General features: G+C 38.0%; 1 protein-coding gene across 1 annotated transcript in view; it reads left to right on the top strand.

The window, feature by feature from the left end:
* The window catches only part of SYNPR (synaptoporin), a 293,689-nt gene that overhangs the window by 192,029 nt on the left and 80,007 nt on the right, over positions 1–21,653 (top strand). The gene's annotated exons all lie outside the window — the stretch shown is intronic.

The following is a 21,653-nucleotide window of genomic DNA, read 5'->3' on the forward strand; positions in this document are numbered from 1 at the left end:
TGAACAGAACCTCATTACCTGAGAGAAGCTCAACACCTCAGAAGGATGCAAACATTGCTTTCTTCAAAGTTATAAAAATAAGTTCTAGTTCTTTCTTTTATCTGTTTTCCTTCCTAGAATTAGAAGGACAGAGACGGAGACCAAATTGCCTAGAAAAGAACAAAGGAAATCGGCTATACTAATAGCTAGGAATGTCAGAAGGAAACATCCCACTCACATCTCTATGTATATCCTGTCCCTTGAAAATGTTAGGTGCTGGGGTGCCTGGGTGGCTCAGTGGTTGAGTGTCTGCCTTTGGCTCAGGGAGTGATCTTGGGGTTGTGGGATTGAGTCTCACATCAGGCTCCCTGAAAGGATCCTGCTTCTCCCTCTGCATATGGCTCTGCCTCTCTCTGTATGTCTTTCATGAATAAATAAAATTTTTAAAAAATATTTTTAAAAAAGAAAGAAAGAAAATGTTAGGTGTCTGTTCCAAGGTCCCAGTAACCTCCATCTCTGCTTCCTTCTTTTCTGGAAACAGAGAAATGTTAAAACATTCTTGGCATCCCCTGGAGCTATCAAACTGGTGACCAGAAGTCACACAATATACTTTATAAGGTCAAGCTGTTGCCAGTTGAGTGGTGGGACCTGTGTTCCATCTCCTTTCCCAACCCCACCCATCTCAGAAAGAATGACATTTTGTGAGCCACAAAATGAATTGAATTTTCTGGGGGCCACAAGGTAAAACAAAAAGGAGGCAAGTCCTCAAGCTGCCTGCTTGCCAGATGCTCTACAGAATAGGATGGTAAAAGTCTCAGGGCCCGGGTTGTGAAGCAGTGACAGCTGAAAGGCCAGCACTCACATTCCTGATTCCCCTTCTAGGATCCAGCTATAGGAATGCAGAGACCTGGAAACGACTCTGAAATTTAGACTCTCTCTTGACGGGAGGTTCAGGGTCCCCCTATCTGCATCTGTATCATGTAGAAAACTTGGTAAAAATAGAGATTCCAGGATCTTGCCACAGACCTACCTACTCAGCATTAGTGCCAGGTGGGCCCAGGATTGGCATCTACTAAGTAAGTCCTCCCGTGATTCTTAGACACACAGTAGGTGGAGAATTGGTGACCTAGGGAGAAATAGATAAGGCTTCAATTTGCAGTTACGTGATAGTTTGTGTCTTAACACTGATAGATTTTTCTTTACAATATTTGAGATTACACTTTTGTTTAAACGCTTGCCTTATTTATTATACTTAGCATGATAAAATAGAAAAAGAAAGTTACCATGAGTAAGCAAATGGATATTTCTATATTCTCTTATTTCCAAATTTTCTGCTGTCAGCACATATTACTCTTAGAATAAAAACTATAAATGAAAAAAAAACAAAAAAAAAAAAAACAAAACAAAAAAACTATAAATGAAGGGAATATAAAGGAAGGGAAAAGAAATGTTGGGAAATATCAGGAAGGGAGACAGAACATAAAGACTCCTAACTCGGGGAAACGAACTAGGGGTGGTGGAAGGGGAGGAGGGCGGGTGTTGGAGGGGAATGGGTGACGGGCACTGAGGTGGACACTTAATGGGATGAGCACTGGGTGTTTTTCTGTATGTTGGTAAATTGAACACCAATAAAAATTAATTAAAAAAAAACTATAAATGACAGAAAAGCAAATAGTAATTTCTAATTATTTAGTAATGGACTAACTGTAGCAATTTTACTACCACCCCATTATGTGCTTTTAAGCATGTCCCCCTCCTTACCCCTTACCAAAAAAGGATGAAGTGCTAATTGCCTTTCCCCATTAGACCAAGTAGAAATTAGGGTAGAAATTAGGAAGTAGGATGGATATGTTAATTCTTTCATCTTATATATATGTGTGCATGTGTGTATGTATAATCATTGGTATGGTCGTTATACCCTGGATTGTCAAACAACACTGTAACAAAGGCTGAGCCAGAGTATTTTTATTCCCCTTTTAGAGATCAACGCACAGAGACTTAGATTTTTTTAAGATCACACAGCTAGTAAATGCCAAAGCTGGAAACCTGTCTAAATCTTTTGACATCCATGAGTGTTTCAATAGAATTGTTTACAGCCGCCCCAAACTCTAACAGGAATGATGATTATGATGACGATGATTGTCATCATGATCAGCATCATTATTATCAAATAAAAGCCAGATAGTTTTACCATAAAGGAGGGAGTATGCAGGGATCCCTGGGTGGCTCAGCGGTTTAGCGCCTGCCTTCAGCCCAGGGTGTGATCCTGGAGTCCTGGGATCAAGACCCATGTCGGGCTCCCTGCATGGAGCCTGCTTCTCCCTCTGCCTGTATCTCTGTCTCTCTCTCTCTCTCTCATGAATAAATAAATAAAATCTTTTTTAAAAAAAAAAAGAGGGAGTGTGCAAAGCATGTCACATATATTATGCTCTAACATCCCTAGGAGAGAACATCCCCATAAGATAGTGACTCTGTGCTTCACTTGACAGGTGCAAAAACAGGCTCATTGAGGTTGAATGACTTGCCCAAGGCCATACAGCTGCTAAGTGGCAGACTAGGATTTGAATATCTCAGTTTGGCTTACCTCTTCATCATTGCACCGTGATGAACAGCAATGATGTCCTTAAGTTGACAAACCTTCACAATCTCGGTGCGTCCTCCCCTCCCTCCCAGATCCTATACCGTGTTCCTCAATGACAAGGCAAGCTGGGCAGGCAAGAAGGATTTAGGGAATGGTTTTCAGATACACTGTGTTCCTTGCAACTCAGAATTGCTGGCATTTGCTTTCCAGTTGATTTCCCAAGTCCAGGAATGAACTGTGAAGAAACAACAATTCCAGGCTGGAGCTATAATGATCACCCTTTTTCCTTTTCTGCAGCTAGCTAGAATCTGAAATAAATGAGCTGTTGCTGATACAGTTTGTAGAACTTTTCACTTTTTATTTTGAAAGATTCTGTGCCATAGTAGCAGCTGTCACTTGGAGGCGAGGTGTTAAGGAGTCAAATAAATGACATGGTTTTCTAACAAAGTTATTCCAAAGGGTTTAATGCTGTGGCAGATCCTCATTTCCCTGGCAAAAAGGTGGATTTGGAAGGAAGCGGGAGTTGGTGAGCTGAGAGTTTCCAGATACTAATCAGGGAGCTTGAACATCTTTGATTACAATGAAGGATTTGTAGTTGTAATGCTCCTTAAGCCCAGCACCAAAATAGCAGAAATAAGTGGAAAGTGCAGAGAACCACTTGCAGAGTTGCAGAGTTGGGACTTTTTCTGAGATGCACTTGATTAGCTCTTGGAATCTTTAGAAATTAGCTGAGAATTATCCTGAACAACCTCTACATTAATGTTTTATTTTAGCATACCTACCAGGGATTTCATTTTCCATCCTTTCTTCCTCTATCTTATATCCCATCATCTAAAACAATCCCACTTTCTTTTGTTTATATAACTCCATTTAAAATATCTTTTACTTTTTTATTTAAATATTTTTTTTAATTTTTATTTATTTATGATAGTCACACACAGAGAGAGAGAGAGAGGCAGAGACACAGGCTCCATGCACCGGGAGCCCGACGTGGGATTCAATCCCGGGTCTCCAGGATCGCGCCCTGGGCCAAAGGCAGGCGCTAAACCGCTGCGCCACCCAGGGATCCCTGTCTTTTACTTTATTAGAAAAAAGAACACATTTTATTTTCTGTCCTGAAAAATCTCACTGTACAGAAGTGAAAGAACTAGAATATTGGAATCTCCTTTAATGTGATTTCTCAGTGGTGATTGCTATCAGGAGTTCAGGTGGATATCATTTCAAACTTTTTCTTTATGTTCACTCATTTTTTATGCAGATCAATTCTTTTTTTTATACAGATCAATTCTAATGTGAATATCATTTTGCAAATTCATTCTTATTTTTTAAAAAAATTGTTTATATCTTTCCATGTCAGCCCTTATGGGTCTAACAAATTTTTTTGGCCTCATTATTATACCATAATAGTAAATTTTATTAAGCCAATCACTTATTGATGGATATTTAGGCTGTTTCAGTTCTTCACAATTATAAATAATGCTACAATTAATATAGTGTAAAGTAAATCCAGGAGGATATGAAGGTACCTGATTCTTCACATTCTTCTCAATATGGAATACTATAAATGCACTTATTTAATCATTGGAGAAGATAAACACATTGTTATTATAATTATTAGACAATTGTATTTCTGGCAAAAGTTTTTGGAGAACACTATGTCCTTCTTTCTTTACACCTGATGCCTGGCAAAGGTATCTTATCACTTGCCCCTGACCCAGTTGCTTTACTAAATCAGCATTCTTCAGTGAACTCCTATGAGATTTGTTAATTGATAGAACAAACGTTCAGTATGGTACCAGGCATCAAGCTTCACAATGAAGGAAATTTAAAAAGGGAAAGAGATTCTCTTTCCATGGAGCTTAATCTTTTTAAAAAATATACTCAACATTGATGAAACTGAGACACAGAGTTTATATGTCCCATTCAAGACCCATAGCAAGTCTTCAACTATATTAAAGTTTGCCTAATTTCCCTGAAATCCTTACCTAATATTACCATCACACAAAGTCACAGTGCAGATAATTGGAATTAAGACCCTATTAATCTTTACTAATGATAAGGAGGTCTGTAACAAATTGCCTAAATTAACAAATTAATATTTACACAGCATGATAGAACTTTTTAAGAATTCATGTATCAAATTAATTTACGTCATGGTGTTCATCTTGACAAATTATCATAAAATGTTGGCATTAAAAACAGTCTGCTCAATAGTGGTTGCAAAGAGAACTTGTTTGCTAACCCTCCCTCATTGATACAAAAATATGAAAGAGTTTGTCTTCATGGTTAATTTTCAAGGATTTATTATTTTTTTACTTCTAGGTTGCGTTTATTGCTTGCCAGAATGGGAAGGGACTGGTTGTTCCTGTCTTTTTGCAAGTCACTGCAAGCAATTGTTAAGAGAGAATAAATGCTATGGATGATGAACCATTACATATGATTTTTTTTTGTCAGTTAAGCCACATCTTAGACTGATGTGAACTTTACCATTTAAACCTGAAATTACTACTCTGATTACCATGGTCTTTAGAGATGGCATTTGGTCCCTCTGCAAAGTGAATGTTTTCTGAAGAATGATAAAATTTGTTTCCTTTATGCAGATAAAAAGTAAAGCATAAATATCTCATTGGAACACACAGTGCCATAGAAGAAAATGAATGTAAATGCCTTATGTTGTGCAAGACTAAATGAAAATGTAATGTGAATTACTTTCTAGCTCAAGCTCATCACTAGTGCCCAGATGACTATGTTTCTGTAGTTTTAAAAATCACTTCAATTTTCAACCAAATGCCGCTAGCCAAATAAACAGTGTGTCTCTAGCACTTTTTATAATGCTTTCTGGAAGAGAAACATAGACAGTATGAAAAAAAGCTTAGCACACTCAGCTCTTCTTTCAGTCTTATTGTGCATCACCAGGAGTCTTCAGAGGTTTGGTTGAACTTTTGAACTTGTCCATTTGCTCATTTGATCAGTAAATGGGTGCCAAGCATGTAACAAGATGAGTATAGATGCTTGCCCTCTGCTACAGATCCAGGCCATGTGTAGCCATGTTTGGGTCCTAGAGGCCCCACCCATTTTAGCTAATTGGATGATGGGTAGGCACCAAATTATTTGTTGGTCAACAACCTATGAATGGTTGCTGGGACAAAGAGAGGCTCATTCATTCATTTAGCACATTTTTTGAATGCCTACTCCATGCAAGGAGGTTTTTGGTGTTGGACGTCCAGTGGATAACAGGATAGATTGGGTCTTTCTTTTCCTGGAGCTTAACATTGCAGTAAGGGGACAGAACAGAGAGAGAGAGAGAAAAAAAAAAAAAAAGCAAACAAACCAAAGTCCAAGATCACGTCAGATAACAATAGGTGCAACGACAAAAACTAAATAGTGATGTGATAGAGAATAACTGGGAAGGGGAAAGGCTAGGAAGTTTCTCTTAGGAGCGGATATTTGAGCTAAGACCAGAATGACCCAAAAAGAATGAGCCATGCAAAGATCTGGAGAAGAGATTTCTGCAGACAGAAAAGCAAGTAAAAAAACAAAACAAAGAAAAAAGCAAGTGCAAAAGGAAGAGGGGACCTGGTACAGTAAAGGAGTAGATACAAGAGTACAGCAAGAACACAGTGGATGAGGAGAGCATGGAATGCAGTGAGGCAAGCAGAGGCAACATCAGAGCCTCATAGGCCATGTAAAGCACTTTATTCTAGTTGTATTGGGAATCCTTTGCTTAAAAGTAGGTGAGTGACTTGATCTGATTTACATATTTTAAGAATTTAAATTTTTTTAAATTCTTTTTTAATTCTAGTGTAGTTAACACACAGTGTTACATTAGTTTCAGGGGCACAATATAGTGATTCAATAATTCTATACATTACTCGGTGCTCATCATGATAAGTGTACTCTTAATCTCCTTCACCTATTTCATCCATTCCCTACCTCCCCTCTGAGCAATTTATTCTCTATAGTTAAGAGTCTGTTTCTTGGTTGGTCTCTTTTTTCTCATTGTCCATTTGTTTTGTTTCTTAAATTCCACATAGGAGTGAAAGTATATGGTGTTTGTCTTTCCCTGACTTATTTCACTTAGCATTATACCATCTAGATCCATCCATGTTCCAAAGGACAGGGTTTCATTCTTTTTATGGCTAATATTCCATTTTATATATGTACCACATCTTCTTTCCCATTCATTTATTAATGGACATTTGAGCTGCTTCCACAATTTGGCTATTATAAATAATGCTACGCTAAATATAAGGGTCCAGAAGTAATCTTTTTGAATTAGTGTTTTCATGTTCTTTGGGTAAATACCCAGTAGTGGAATTACTGAATCATATGTTAGTTATATTTTTAACTTTTTGAGGAGCCTCCATACTTTTTTCCATAATGGCTGCACCAGTTGGCATTTCCACCAACACAGCACAAGGGTTTCTTTTTCTCCACATGCTCACTAACATTTGTTGTTTCTCATGTTTTTTTTTTATTTTAGCCATTCTGACAGGTGTGAGATGATATCTCATTGTGCTTTTAGTTTGCATTTCCCTGATGATGAATGATGTGTAGCATCTTTTCATGTGTGTGTTGGCCATCTGGACATCCAAAGGATGTCTCCTTTGGAGAAATCTTCTGCCCATTTTTAATTGGATTATTTGTTCTTGGGGTGTTTAGTTATATAAATTCTTTATGTATTTTGGATACTAATCCTTTATCATCCAATAAAGTGACATATCCATGTCACTTGCAAATATCTTCTCCTATTCAGTAGGTTGCCTTTTAGTTTTGTTGATTTTTTCCCCCTCACTGTATAGAAGCTTTTTATTTTGATGTAATCCCTATAGTTTATTTTGCTCTTATTGCCCTTGCCTCAGGAGACATATCTAGAAAAATGTGGCTACAGCAAATGTCAGGGAAGTTACTAAGTGTGCTCTCTTCTAGAAATTTTATGATTTCAGGTTTCATATTTAGGTCTTTAATCCATTTTGAGTTTATGTTGTGTATGGTCTAAGAGAGTGATCCAGTTTCATTCTTTTGCATGTTGCTGTCCTGTTTTCTCAACATCATTTGTTGAAGAGACTGTCTTTTTCCCATTGCATATCCTTGCCTCATTTTTCAAAGATTAATTGAGCATATAATTGTGGATTTACTTCTGGACTCTCTATTCTGTCATTGGTCTATGTGTCTATCTTTGTGGTAGTACCATACTGTTTTGATTAATATAGCCTTGTAGTATATCTTGAAATCTTGGATTGTGATACCTCCAGTTTTGCCCATTTTTTAAAAATTACTTTGGCTACTTGGGGACTTTTGTGGTTCCATACAAATTCTAGGATTACTTGTTCGAGTTCAGTGAAAAAATGTTGTTGTTATTTTGATAGAGATTGCATTAAATTTGAAGATTGTTTTAGGCAATATGGACATTTTAACAATATTTATTCTTCCAATCTGTGAGAATGGAATATCTTTCCATTTGTATAAGTCATCCTCAGTTTCTTTCATTAGTGCTCTATCATTTTCAGAGTACAGGTCTTTCACCTCTTTGGTTAAGTTTATTCCTAGATATCTTATTATTTTTCCTGCAGTTGTAAATGGGATTTTTGTCTTAATTTCTCTTTCTGCTATTTCATTATTAGTGTGTAGAAATGCGACAGATTTCTGTATATTGATCTTGTATCCTGTGACCTTACTGAATTCATTTGTCAGCTCTAGTAGTTTTTTGGTGTAGTCTTTAGCATTTTCTGTATATAGCATCATGTCATCTGCAAATAGTGAAAGTTTGACTTCTTCCTTACCAACTTGGATGTATTTTATTTTGTTTCCTTATCTGATTGCTGTCTAGGACTTTCAGTACTATGTTGAATAAAAGAGGTGAGAATGGACATCCTTGTATATTTCAGGAATTATTTTGGCTGCTGTGTGAAAAATATATTTTTCAGTGGAAAAAGAAGAACAGTTAAATGACTATTGGTTAATGTAAGCAAAAGATGATGGTGGCTTAAATTAGAGTTTTATCAGTTGAGAAGGAGAAAACTGGAAAGATTTAAGATATATTTAAAGGTGTGGTCATTGAAATGGCTGATGGGAAGATATATGGGTAGAAGGTGAAGCAAAGAAGGAGTCAAGGTTTGGCGCCCAAGGACTGAGATGATAATGGTAGAGGGTTGGTGGGACATGCATCAGTTGTTCTATATTGGACATGTAAAACTGAGATACTTATTAGTTGCAGTAGTTGTTTGGTTGTTTTTTAAAAAAAAAAAACAAATTATTGAATGACCTGTTGTAAAGGGCAATGGTAGACCAATCAGATTCCCTAATTGGAGAATTTGCACTAAGAAGCTGGAAAAAGGGAGGGAGTTGCAGAAGATCACAGATGAAGTGAAGTCATAGCGAGAGAGGCTATGAAGAGCTCTCTAAGATCCAAAATTGTAAGGAAAAGAATTCTGAGTCAGAAAGGAAGCCAGTTAGAAGAAGGAGAATATCGGAGAGAAATAGAGAACTGTGTGGAATCATGTCCCAAGAGGGGAATAGGAAGTGAGCCATTGATGCCAGAATTACCTCTGTCATTTTTACTTCTAGATCTCTCCACACATGTCCTTCCAAAAATATACTCTTTTTCTTGATGTAGTTTAAGTGAGTCTCTGTTTCCAATATACCAACCTAATTGAAATAAATGTCTCAGCACACTGAGGACCACCAAGATGAAAAAGATAAAGTCATTGTCCTCAAGGAGTTCACAGCACAGTGAAGAAGAAAAGGTAATAATACAAAGAATTGTTATGTAAAGTCCAAATGGAATAATGCTGAGGGTGTAAAATGCTTTAGTCACCATTGATATTACATGTTCTTTTGTAAGCAAAGAAAAAAAATGTACAACCTGTCCCTTGGAATCTACATCAAGTAATAGAAACTACAAGCAGTAATTTCTATTAGGAAATATAAGGCATTATATAAGGTGGTCTCTCTCAAAATTTCAATGAGGTTCTTACTATATGTGCATACCACCTGGATTATTTACTTAACATTTCAATCAGTGACTGAGATTAGGTGATAAGTCTGAAAACACTATCAATGATACTTTGATTAATTTATATAAATAGATTATTACTTTCAGCCATACCCAGCAATAGTGTAGATTGCAGGTTCCATTTCCTAGACAATATTCCATATTAATTTGTGAATCCAATGGATTTTTTTCTCAAAATAATCCTACATAAAATGCATATTCCCAAATTTCCATTAAGTAGACAGTATGTGTAACAGGGTGACCTTTTAATGAGTTATTTTAGTTCACTTTTAAAATGAAAAATTTTACAAAATAATGGTTTGGTAACTTTTAAAATCTCATATGAATGCATGTGTTTTGGCCATGTATATACATGCTTTTGAGAAGGTTATAAAATGAAGAGCCCTTGTCAACTAAGAATAGAGAGAAACTACCGTTATTTTATGGAGATCTTGCAAAAAACATTCCAAAAACTTTCTAAGCACCAAAATAGCTTTCTGTAAAGAGACACTAAGCACCTACTTGCTTTAATTTACGATTTGTAATTCAAAAAATAAAGCAAATGAGACATCATTGTTTCTTTAGTCCTGTCACCTCTACCTTCCTCTTTTGTTCTTACAGGATTTTAACAATCTGACTTCCTCCAAATTTACAAATAAATCGCTTTTCCAAAGTTCATTTCTAAGTCATCATTTTCCTCTTGCAGTATAAAGAGTGTTAGGTTCCAAGACTAGCCTACTAAAGCTCCTGTACTGCTAAAATGATTTGTTTACAGTGAACATCACAGATGCCAGATAATTAATTAAAAGAGGTTGCTACAAAACTGAATATAATATTTAAAATGTGTCTGGAAATCCATGTTTGAAGAAAAGCAATTTTTAATTATCAATTTAAGAGAGGGTAGGAGGGACTTCTATGGACATTGTAAAAGCTGCTTTGGAAACTTTGAAGGATCATATTGTATAGATTAAACAAACGTTCTTTATGACATCTAATAGTATTTCTAAATAAATAGTATTTCTAAATGTTTGACTGTCTTATCACTGACGGGAGTATGTCCCCTCCTCCAATACTTTTACATTCACTATTTGTGATGAGGTTCTTTTGTAACCCATGTGGACATGGTGTGGGGGAAGGGATGGAAAGAGAGCAAGGCAGTGTAGAGAGATTTCTGAGATAGTTAAGAAAGAGGTGAAAGAGAGAAAAATGAAGTTATTAAAGTGATTGTATGTGAATAAAAGACAGTAACTTAACTGTGAAGGAAGGAGAAAGAAAGACTATGTGGGTCATACTCTAAGTGATTGATGATAACAGTTCCCATTTACTGAGCTCCCACTCTGTTCAAGGACTGTGCCAAGAGCTTTACATACCTGCAATTTTCACAATTAAAGGCAGTATTAGTCTCACTTTTAAGAAAGAAAACCGAAGCTCAGAATTTTATTTTATTTTTTTTAAGATTTTATTTACTAAAAAAAAAGAAAGAAAGAAAAAAGATTTTATTTATTTATTCATGATGACACAGAGAGAGGGAGGGAGGGAGGCAGAGACACAGGCAGAGGGAGAAGCAGGCTCCATGCAGGGAGCCCAACGTGGGACTCGATCCCAGACTCCAGGATCACGCCCTGGGTGCTTAAATCGCTGAGCCACCCAGGCTGCCCGAAGCTCAGAATTTTAGATGTCAGACTGAACCATATGAAATTGCCATTTTCACCAATCAAACCGCAAAAATGTCAGCAATTCCATGTGGTTCAACCTAACACCTTGCTTCAGGACACAGAACTAGTAAATTTTGAAATGAGGATTCAACAACTATACCTGGCTCCAGAACACTAACTCTTTTTTCCAGTTTCCACACTTCTGCACAACATTGGAGGGAAGAGAAAATGTGTTATGGGAGAAGCTTGCATCAGACATGACCCTATTCTCTCCATGACAGTGGGCCCATTGGGGAAGGAATGACTGGTAGCTTTTTAGAGCAAGATTGAGGGCTGGATAAAGATTAGGACCAGTCATTTGAATGCGGAGGTTATTTGAACATCTGCTATTTGTATCTTGAAAGATGTCTACATTAAATACTTTATATGTATTTAAAAAGTTAATCCATATAGTGAAGGCCATTTCTACAATAGTATGCTTACATTGGAATGTGGTTTAGATGCATGATAAACATTTTAATCTCTCCTCACCCCTTGAAAGATTTATTGGTTATCAATAGCTGTGTCTTTAAGCAAATTACTCAATTCCAACTGGCTCTAAGTTTCAATGAACAGCATTCTGATAGCGAGATGAGTTCAATCGATGACATTAATGTCTTGTGAAGGACCTTCTTTTGTAGACCTCTGTCTGTTGTTCTAGGCTTACTTGTCATACTTCTTGGACATTTTCACAGTGCAGAGATTATTCTTGCATGTATTACTGTCTTCAAACTTGGACCCTGGTTTCTTTCCTCCCTCCTTTTCCCTCTTCCTAATTTTAGCCTTTTAGAGCAAATCAGTGAGAAGAATTGTTGAGGGGACATGAGCCCCAATATCCTGAGTAGACAGTAGGAATGACCTAAGGTGGCTGATGGAGGAGACATGCTTCCTCCTAAGTTTGCAATTCCTACTTCTCAGCAGTGTGCCTAAAAAAGGACATTTGTCACTTGCATGCAGCATGTCCTGAATGTCCTTTGAGGAACACTGCTTTTTCCCCACTAAGTAGAGAAGTGTGACCAGTGATCCCCATTTCAACACACATTCAACATAGAAAACTGCTAATGAAATCTTTTACATTCTTTTTTTGTCTTAAGTCATCAAAACCTCCTATCAGTTCAGACTAGCCACTTTTCAAATTCCCAATAGCCACATGTGGCTGGTGGCTACTACATTGTCTGTGCATCTTTTATTTCTGTTCTTTCCCACTATAAAGTCCTCCTTTCTTCCTTCCCTCAAATTTGAGCATTAATATGTTCCAGGCATTATTCTATGCACAAAGCTGACAAAGTTCTCAGCTTCCTGGAGCTCCCATTCAAAGACGAAGTGATTGACATAAACAGCTATAGTAAATAGGTAAATTATATAGTAATTAGATCAATGCTATGGGATTGGGGGGACAGAGCTGGGTAAAGTGACTCAGATGTGCTGGAGGTAGGAAAGTTAACTGAGGCAGGGTCTACATCTGAACCCACCTCACCTTTGACTGCATTCTGATTCTTTCCATTCTTTAATTTCAACAGACTCTCTTGAATGAACAATGAATGAGTAAAAATTATGCCCTGTTTTTAGTTATTTAGTACTTAATAATGAGTCCAGTCCAGTTCAGCCATAGACTAGATATTTGACTGTTGTTTTCAACATCTGCTTGAAAGGAGGTGGTAGTATTAATTAGTAGTAATTGCCAGGCCTACAACTAAACGAAGCAGAAATATGAATGAGCTATGTTGTGAGGATAAGGATATTTCAGTAGAAAACAGAAGGTTTTGAAACTATGCCTCCCACTGCAATTTCTTGATGTGCGTCTAGAAAGGTTTGATCAATAAAGTTTGATTCTTTCCTTGAAATTTGAATAATTGCCTACAGCCTGGGGAATTTAACATCTTAAAAATTGATTACTTCTCTATAGACGAGTGTAAGTTTTGTTGACTTTCTTTGTAATCAAGTGTGAGGTTCCTTGTTTGTTTTTTAAACTTCTGATCAGTAATGGTGACTCCCTGAAATGCCTCCCAGTCTCAGTTCCTTATGCTCTGGGATATTAGAATAGAGTGCCAGTCAGAAATATGTAATCCGGGCAGCCCCCGTGGCTCAGCGGTTTAGCGCCGCCTTCAGCCCAGGGCCTGATCCTGGAGACCTGGGATCGAGTCCCACGTCAGCTGCCTGCATGGAGCCTGCTTCTCCCTCTGCCTGTGTCTCTTCCTCCCTCTCTCTGTCTCTCATGAATAAATAAATAAAATCTTAAAAAAAAAAAACTATAAAAAAAAGAAATATGTAATCCTGCACCTCTGCTTCTGAGAATCTGAGATAACTTTTATCAAGTTAAAGGGCAGGAGGCATGATAGAGACAGAGAGAGAGTGAATGTGTGTGTATTTGTCCTGCACCTGATTATGCATGACGCCTGTTGGAATGTCTGTTATTGGGCCTAGCCCTAGATCTCCAAATTCTAAACCTTGTGGAGGAGAGAAGGGAGGGAGAAATCTGAGAATCTGGGTGGTTAATAAAGTTCCTGAATGATTCTTATGCCCTTTGGGTATTGAGAATCATGGATCCAGGCGCCAGAAAGGCCCATATTTGAATCCTGATGCCTCTGCTCCCTGGCTGGGGCACTCACACTGTCGCTTTTAGGGGAGTAACATCAAACTGCCCCATGTATGTTGGTGGGTTCTCTATCCATGAGGCCTTGTCACAAGAGAAAATAAGGGAATTCAGATCCAACATACTACATCCCACTGTGCCAAGTCCAATAGGAGAATTCTTCAGAGTTCTTAATTATAACATGTTAACAAACTATTCTGTTCCCTTTTTTTAATGCAGTTGGAGTCAAGGCTGCTTTTGTCTCTTTGTTTTGCTAAGGGAAATGCAGGCATTTGTTTCTGCTCCTTTTCTTTTAACTTCGATTCCCATAATGCATGTATTTATAGTCTGAGGAAGCAATAAAGAGAACTAGGACAAACTTGTGCTTTCAAGGCCTACCATGCAGACCCAGACAGGGACATGTCGGGTCTGCAAAGATGAGCCAGCAAGTTCTTTGTCTCTTTGAGCGTAGGCCTTTTATCATCTGCAGTCCCATCTAAATAGCTTTCTTAAAGGATAAAGTATATTATCAGGGCCTAAGAAGCAACTTGTAATTATGGGCTCTCCAGTGGACTCATGTACTATTTAAAAGCAGCAAATGAAAGACAAACATATGAGGTTCCTGCTACTTAAGCTAGACCTTGGAGCCCTGGATGAACTGACCTTTAATTTAACAGTCTCTTATGTTTTCTTCACTTTTAAAATCACACAAGTAATATATGCCATTGTACAATAGTCACACAATACAATTAAGTAAAAAATGAAAGCTACCTCATACAAGCCACTCCAACTCTATTACCCATGATTCTAGATTTTTCTAGAAGTGTATAAACATATATGAGATGTATATACATACACACAAGTAATTTGGACTCTTTAAATTGTAAATGAGAGAAACGCAGTTCAAAAATGTTTTATTTTTTTTTAAAGATTTTATTTACTCATGAGAGACACAGAGAGGCAGAGACATAGGTAGAGGGAGAAGCAAGCTCCCTGTGAGGAACCTGATGTGGGACTCGATCCCAGGACTCCAGGATCACAACCTGAGCCGAAGGCAGACACTCAACTACTGAGCCACCCAGGTCCTCCAGTTAAAAAACGTTCTAAACAAATGGGAAGAATCTCTTTACTTACACAATCATACTAAGTGAGGTACATTGACTTCAGGAATGGCCAGATCCAGAAGCTCCAACAGGTAGTTTCAATTTCTCTTATTTCTCTAAGAGAAATAAGAGAAATTGGCAGTGCCTCAGTTTTCCCTCTTTCGTGGGCTTTCTCCATATATTAGAGAGGATAGCTATCTGCAGACCTGGATTTACTTGAAACTTGGAACAGAATAATGCCCAACCCTCAATGTCATTGTCATCCCCTAAACCTACAAATATGTTGCTTGGCATGACAAAGGAGAATTAAGATTGCAGATGGAATTAGAATTGTTAATCAACTAAAATGTTTAATCATCCTTAAACTGGATGTTATCCATATATATATATATATATGGATTATCTGGGTAGACCCAAAGGAATCACAAGGATCCTTAAGGGTGAAAGATGTAGGCAACAGAATTAGAGTCAGAGAAGGGGATATAACAATGGTAGCAAGGTTGGAGAGATGTAATGCAAGAAAGATTTGAAGTGTTGTTGCTGGATTTGAAGATGGAGAAATGGGACCATGAGCCAAGGAAGCAGACAGCCTGTAGAACAAGCTATAGATGAATGAGGCAAGGACATGGATTCTCCTGTACCGGCTCCAGAAGGGAACACAAGCCTGCTGACACCTTGAGACTTGTGTCATATTTCTCACCAAAGAATGATAATAACTTTGTATTCTATTAGGCCACTAAACTTGTGGTAATTTGTTCTAGCAGCCATAGAAAATTAATCAGAGGGCAGCCCTGGTGGCCCAGTAGTTTAGCGCCATCTTCAGCCCAGGGTGTGATCCTGGAGACCCGGGATTGAGTCCCATGTCAGGCTCCCTGCATGGAGCCTGCTTCTCCCTCTGCCTGTGTCTCTGCCTCTCTCTCTCTCTTTCTCTCTCTCTCTCTCACATGAATAAATAAATCAAATCTTTAAAAAAATTAATCAGAGCCTAATAGACAAGAGATTTTTTTCTCCTCAAAATCCAAATTTTAAAAATCTTTAGAAGACTTCTGACTAGCTAGCTTGATTTTCACCCCAGTCTCCCTCCCATCACCATGGTTAGCAGAATAGGACACTATAATTGTCTAGATCAGGATATTTTTTATGGAAGAAAAAGGGGATTAAGAGACTGATTGGCAGTCCCCTTCTTAGAATCGCATAACTGACATCAAAACAGAGAAATTCCCCAAAAGGAGAATTGTGTGAGTTTGTTGTTCATAGTTTTTTTTTTTTTAATTGGTTAATGACATGTATTTTGTTCTGTAATCTGCTTAATTGTCTTTGCAGCATGTTTTGGAGATATTTCTATCTCAATTCATGTAGGTCCTACTTTGTTCTTTTTAGTAGCTGCATGTTAGTCCATGGGGTAGATGAACCAGATTTATTTAGCCAAGTCTCCTATTGATGGACACTTAGGATGTTTCCAATCTTTGCTTACAAAGAAGACTAAACATTGTATCCTTCTATATTCTGTATGTATGTTATAGGACTTTTGTTTTTGTTTTGTTTATATTCAACATTGGTAATATAGAGAAGAAAGCAAGGACAAATGGAATAGGTTGAATATGTCTAAGTCCTACCCCCCAGTACCTGTGAAAATGCCCTTAACTGGAAATATGGTCTTTGCTGATATATTTAAATGTCTTGAGATGAGATCATTCTGGATTTAGAGTGGGCCCTAAATCCAATGTGAGTGTCCTTATAAGATACAGGAAAAGAGAACACACAGAGACACAAGGAAAGGTCATGTGAAGATAGAAGCAGAGATTGGAATGGTGCCTCTACAAGCCAAGGAATGCGAAAAATTTCTGGCAGCCACCAGAAGCTAGGAGAGAGGGATAGAATGGATTCTCCCTCAGAGCCTCTAGAAGGAACCAATCCTGCTGATCCCTTGATTTCTAATTTCTGGCCTTCAGAATTGTGACAGAGTAAATTTCAGTTGTTTTAAGACACCCAGTTAACGGTAATTTGTTATCGCAGCCCTAGGAAACTAAAACATAGGTTTTGAAAGCAACCAATTCTCCTGTGCACCCTCATTTGGTTTGTGGCCAACTTCTTTTTTTTTTTTTTAAAGATTTTATTTATTTATTCATAGACACAGAGAGAGAGAGGCAGAGACACAGGCAGAGGGCGAGGGAGAAGCAGGCTCCATGCAGGGAGCCTGATATGGGACTTGATCCCCGGTCTCCAGAATCACACCCCAGGCTGCAGGCGGCGCCAAACCGCTGCGCCATCAGGGCTGCCCTGTGGCCAACTTCTAATCCTGGGAACCTGGGAAGACAAAGACATGATACATCAGATCATATAAAGCTGTACAGCATACAGAAGTCATTTGAATTTCTACTTCTTATAAATGTGCTTTGTGATTTTTATTTTCTAGTGTCATTTTTGTCTAAACAAATGACAAAATTAATTTACACTTCAGAGTCGGCTCCCAATGGATAGATGGGAGAGAGGCAGACCCAGTGTAATACAAGTGGCAAAGTAAAGTGAAGTCTTTACTCCCCAGGGATCCACAGCATCAAAGACCTTTAGTGGTTGTGTGTGTAAGTGGAATGAGTAAATAAAGCAAGGAGAGAAGGAGGGAAAGTAGGAGAGAAGGGGGCAGGGAGAGAGGGAGGAAAAGACAGATAAAATAGACTATGATTATGACTAGTGAGGAACTTTGAATGCCCCATAGGGCATCTTATGAAAGTGAATCCATTTATACTTAACTCCTAAACATGACTGAAAATGTTCCTAATGTGCTTGCAATGATGCAAATTGACCAGTCCCCACTCTCACCATGCTCACCACTACTGTTTCAAGTCAGATATCAGAAATCCAGTGAGCACTGTTGCAAGCAGAGAGCTAGGAATGTGATGCTTTTTGATTAGTCAAGCAACAACAACAAAATAAACACAATAAAGCAATTTATATGCAGATATAATCAAAGTCACAGATATGTTTACTGCATTGCACTTTTTCTCATCTGCCTTCTGACATATGTGAATCTTGGGCCAGGAAGCTTACACTTGGCAACTGGCAGCTGTATTTTAACAGCAGGTCTAAATGTTTTGAAAAAAAAAAAAAAAGAAAGAAAGAAAGATATTGAGATGCCTATTTACAGGATGGGCAGGCATCACTGTACGCCCTTAAACCTGCTGAGGGAGAACAATAAGTCATAGAAAGTCATGGAAAATGGAACAACTCTAAAAATTTCTACATCTTATACGTGCTGAAGTGTACCTACTTTGGCTTTCAACTTTCCAGCATGTAAATGGCCTTGGTTCCTGCCCCCTCCACTTCTGGATTTCCCTCCCCTTATCAAGGCCTATTGTAAATACCACTTCCCCTCTTTCTAACCTGGAAGGAACTTTGAAGGAACAGCTCACACATCTTACTAAGTCGGAATAATTAATATATATCCTAGAATGAGGCCATTTGGAGGCAGTAATTAGGTGAGGAAGTAAACCAGTGTTCACGAGAATTGGGCCAACCAGGTTCCAAATAAGCTTTTTAATTTTTTTTTAAAGCATTTTCCCTGAGTTTCTGATGAATAACCTTCTGCTTTGAGGATGCCTGAGACTTGCTCTTTTGATAGCCTCTGATGTGATTGTTTTCTCAGAGCATTTACATTTGATCACAGGGCAAGGGCTGGCCATCCTCTATGGCTTCCCTCAAGAATGTGCATCTATGATGTATGTTTAATGTTTTCCCTATGTTACAGAGATACATATCATCAGTAATGCTGAGATCACAGGCAGAGACATAGGCAGAGGGAGAAGCAGGCTCCCTGTGGGGAGCCTGATGTGGACTCGATCTCAGGACCCCGGGATCGCACCCTGAGCCGAAGGCAGACGCTCAACCATTGAGCCACCCAGGCATTCCCCAGTTCTACTAATTTTATCATTCTTTTCCTTCTCTTTTTGATTTGTGATTTTTGATTTCAGCCTTCAAAACTTCTATGAGCTTATTACAATATTTCCTTGCACTGAAGTTCTCATTTGGCCCCTCCCTTTACTATCCCTCTGTTGATTTCTTCTCATCAGTATCCAGAGGCCCCCCTCATGCTTCTCAGATTAAATCTTCCACTTTTATCATTGTCCGCCTCACTTTGCTTAATTAGATAATTTCAGAGACAGCTTTGAAGGCCCTAGGTGTTGCCCCATACTAAATGGGATAGTTATAATTATTATCTGGAAGACTGACATCAATATCATCACCTTCTTTTCTCTTCTTTTCTGTGTCTTAGTCATCTTCATAAATAATGAAAATATTTTCTTAAATAGAAAAATTATAATTTAGTTGGCTTCTTTTCCCTGAGTTGCCCGTTAATAAGAATTGAGGCATATCTGTGTACTTCGGGCCTGGAGGAAGGAATAAGGAAAGTGAATACATGACAATATGTACTGTGAATGATCAACATCTTAGAGATTTTTTTTGTAATGACTTCTGCTTTTATTATCAAACCAACAGAAACGTGCTGTGGAGAATTTGAGTAATCCAGAAAAGTACACAGATGAAAAGACATATCACGTGTGTTTTCACCTTATAAATTTTGTGTGTATGAATATGTATGTATATGTATATTATATTGATATTACTTTATTTTTACACACATAAAAAGGTTAACCTGAACATGTTTTCTAACATCTTAAGCTTAATGCATTGTGGACATTTAAATTATTTTTTTTACATCAGCATGACCATAGGGCCCCGCTTTATACAGATCTAACTAGCCCCCTATGAACAAGTATTTGAGTTCCAAACAACAGTTAGTCCAACAATTAATTGTACTAGTATAAACGATGCTGCAATCAACATCCTTTATGTATAGCTGTGATAGCTTTTTAAAAATAATTATTTCTTCAACAAAAATTTCTGAAGTTAGATTTGCTGTTTAAAGACATGAAATTTGAGTGATCATTAGGTATACAGGAAAACACCCAGAAGATTGAACTAACTCATACCGTTGTCTTGGTTTGGGTTAGAAGAGAACACACCATGTCAAAGAAGCTCTTTCCTGGTCTTTGCTCATCTTAGACAACAAACACAGGATAGTCTTTTTTACTGGGTAGTCTTTTTTCTGGCTACATGTATTTTAGAAATGTCAAAGACCATGGCCTGCCTTCCTTCTACAACTCCCTTCTAGTGTTCCGTTTTGCAGTTTAATGAGTCAGAGCAGATGATTAGTCTGCATCTAATTTAATTCTATTTATCTTCTCTCAATTTTTTTCTTTTTTTAAATATCAGTTTGGTATGCATTTGCCTTTCCAAGTGTTAAGAGCAACTTTTCTCTTGTTTTATGTGTGGTTCATGTTTTCATTAGAATTATTAATGTATTCAAATATTCTTTTTTTACTTCACAATATAATATATATTCATGAAACCTTTGAGTAGTATTGTATATGAGATGTCATTTAGCCTTCCTTGCAAAATCTGTTTATAAAAGCAAGACCTGTTTGTTCAGGGAAGTTAACATTCTGACTCAAAGGGAAAATACCTGAGGGTCTCAGAGTGATTTACCTACAAGTGTATAAACTAAATGCTGAAGTAGCATTCTGAGATCTCTACACTGAGATGTCTTAGAAACCGAACAGAGAATTGGATGAGCTCGTCTCCATAGACTGAGACCTCTAACAAACATGTGGACACTATGGCATAGGGGGGATAAGCACAGATAGACAGCTTTAGAACCAGTCTTACCTCAAAGTCCCAGGTTCCTTTTTGTTATAATGGGGAGATACTAACATTCATTTGGAGAATCACTATGATGGTCAAATGAGGTAATATGCTTTCAAGTGCTTTATAAGGTGGTTGGCACATGGATTACAACTCAATAAAAGATCATAGAGGAAAAGATATTTTAAGAAGCAGCGAGGTGATCCCTGGGTGGCTCAGCAGTTAGGTGCCTGCCTTCAGCCCAGGGCGTGATTCTGGAGTCCCAGGATCGAGTCCCACATCGGGCTCCCTGCATGGAGCCTGCTTCTCCCTCTGCCTGTGTCTCTGCGTCTCTCTTTCTCTGTGTCTCTCATGAATAAATAAATAAATAAAATCTTAAAAAAAAAAAAAAAGAAGCAGCGAAAATCCTACATTAAGTGAATTTGTGCTGGAAATGCATAAAAGGGATATCAGAACTGATTCTCCTCATAAAGAAATCAAGGATATAATATACCCTTTTTTCTTTATGATAAAAAATGCTACAAATAACCTAGAACCTTCCTAAACTTAATTTTAATCAATTACAGCAGAACTTCTTTACTTCTTACAGAAGCATGTCCCCCATCTGATAGAGCTTTGAATTCCCAATGGAAATATGCCCAGTCACAATACATTTTGCAGTTTGGGACACCAACCTGAACTAGGTGAAAAGTGCCCAAAACATAGAGATTGTAGGAACAAAGTCTATCTGAACAAAGTCAGAAAGGAGAGGTTATGGCCATCTCAGGACTGCAGTTGGGTATTCCTGACTTCTGAGCTGGAGGATCTAATTATTACCATATGCTGGATACATTCTATGCCCTTGAGCACTCATAACATAGAAAGGAAGACAGGGATCCCTGGGTGGTGCAGCGGTTTGGCGCCTGCCTTTGGCCCAGGGCGCGATCCTGGAGACCCGGGATCGAATCCCACGTCGGGCTCCGGGTGCATGGAGCCTGCTTCTTCCTCCGCCTGTGTCTCTGCCTCTCTCTCTCTCTCTGTGACTGACTAT

The sequence above is a fragment of the Vulpes lagopus genome, chromosome 7 (genome assembly GCF_018345385.1).
Source record: "Vulpes lagopus strain Blue_001 chromosome 7, ASM1834538v1, whole genome shotgun sequence".
Lineage (NCBI taxonomy): Eukaryota > Metazoa > Chordata > Mammalia > Carnivora > Canidae > Vulpes > Vulpes lagopus.